This window comes from Sinocyclocheilus grahami, unplaced genomic scaffold (assembly GCF_001515645.1).
Source record: "Sinocyclocheilus grahami isolate Dianchi unplaced genomic scaffold, SAMN03320097.WGS_v1.1 scaffold116.1, whole genome shotgun sequence".
Classification (NCBI taxonomy): Eukaryota; Metazoa; Chordata; class Actinopteri; order Cypriniformes; family Cyprinidae; genus Sinocyclocheilus; species Sinocyclocheilus grahami.
In genome coordinates this window covers 1,644,174-1,645,769 of record NW_015505295.1, presented here as the reverse complement: position 1 = coordinate 1,645,769, position 1,596 = coordinate 1,644,174, and the positions used below count along the sequence as shown (strand labels likewise).

The 1,596-nt window shown below is 31.6% G+C and overlaps 1 protein-coding gene across 6 annotated transcripts in view; it reads left to right on the top strand.

Annotated features, from left to right (window-relative positions):
- Window positions 1-1,596, top strand: part of LOC107589420 (ubiquitin-associated protein 2-like) — a 35,702-nt gene that overhangs the window by 31,639 nt on the left and 2,467 nt on the right. The window lies entirely within an intron of this gene.

The window sequence follows — 1,596 nt, the reverse complement described above, 5'->3', positions numbered from 1 at the left end:
CAGAGGTAGCATGAGTGCAATTAAATTCATGAGGAGATTTAATACAGAATTTTTAATGCAGAAATATGAATGAAACCAAATCTGCCAGCAAACTAATATAAAACTAATAACTGAACCAACCCAGATGAGTTAAGTGTTATTATTGTAATTATTGCTTGTGTACCATTTTGTGCCTCGTGCAAATCGATTTACTTGTGTGGTTTTTCTTTTAATTTTTAGTTTTTGCCTCAGATTAGCCTTGAAAGAAAAATGAGCTTTTTTTTTTTTACACAATTTTCCCAAAAATCCTCTTGGAGGAAAACATTTCCATGCTTCCGTCTTTAAATATGCATTCCTCATTTACTGGATTTATCAATTTCATACTACTAATCATACACAAGTCAGCATTATAGGGTCAGTCTGTCTCAAGCTAACTGATGTTTAGCTGCTTTCAGCGATCACCATTTTGTTTTTGTTTTTACTTTTTTGCTTTAGGTGTCTCTGTGACATCAAGCAACACAGGAGTCCCTGACATTTCAGGGTCTGTTTACACAAAACAGGTAAGCATGCTCGTCAAAATGATGTGGTGTTCTTTGTTGGATTAACTTGGTCACCAAAAGTGTCTTGATCTGACCCCCACAGTCTTTTGAGAAGCAGGGTTTCCTCACAGGAACCCCCAGCGCTTCCTTTAGTTTGCCCTCAGCACTTGGGAGTGGTGGCCCCATCAACCCTCCGGCAGCGGCGGGTTACGCTCCAGCCCCTTACATGCACATCCTGACCCCCCATCAGCAGCCCCACTCTCAGATGCTCCACCACCACCTGCAGCAGGACGGACAGGTGAGCTTGCACCATCACGTCTGATTTTGTATTTGTATCCTGTCTATAGACCAATCATAGAAATAAAAAGCTTGTTCTTTCATTATATAATTATAATAGCTTGTTCTATTATATTATCTTTCAAAAAATTTTTTTTTACAATAATTGATTATTATTAATTTTATGATTATTGCACATTTCCCCCTTCCAACTCAAAGCTGCTTGTTTGATTTAGAATGGTTTATATTATATTTCCCTTCAAATTGTCATCATGTTTTATTTAGAATACTAAATTTATGATTATGACACATTTTTATAATTGTTATTTCACTTCCAAATTGTCATGTTTAACTTTGAATACTTTATTATAATAATAATAATAATTTATTATTATTATAAATTTTTCCTTCCAAATTGTCATGTTTCATTTAGAATACTTATTATTATTATTATTATTATTAGTAGTAGTAGTAGTAGTAGTATTATTATCATTTGTAAGTCACTTTGGATAAAAGCGTGTTTTATTTAGAATACTAAATTTATGATTATGACACATTTTTATAATTGTTATTATTTCACTTCCAAATTGTCATGTTTAACTTTGAATACTTTATTATAATAATAATAATAATAATTTATTATTATTATAAATTTTTCCTTCCAAATTGTCATGTTTAATTTAGAATACTTATTATTATTATTAGTAGTAGTAGTAGTAGTAGTATTATTATCATTTGTAAGTCACTTTGGATAAAAGCGTCTGCTAAATGACTAAATGTATTATTATTGTAGTTCCCTTCC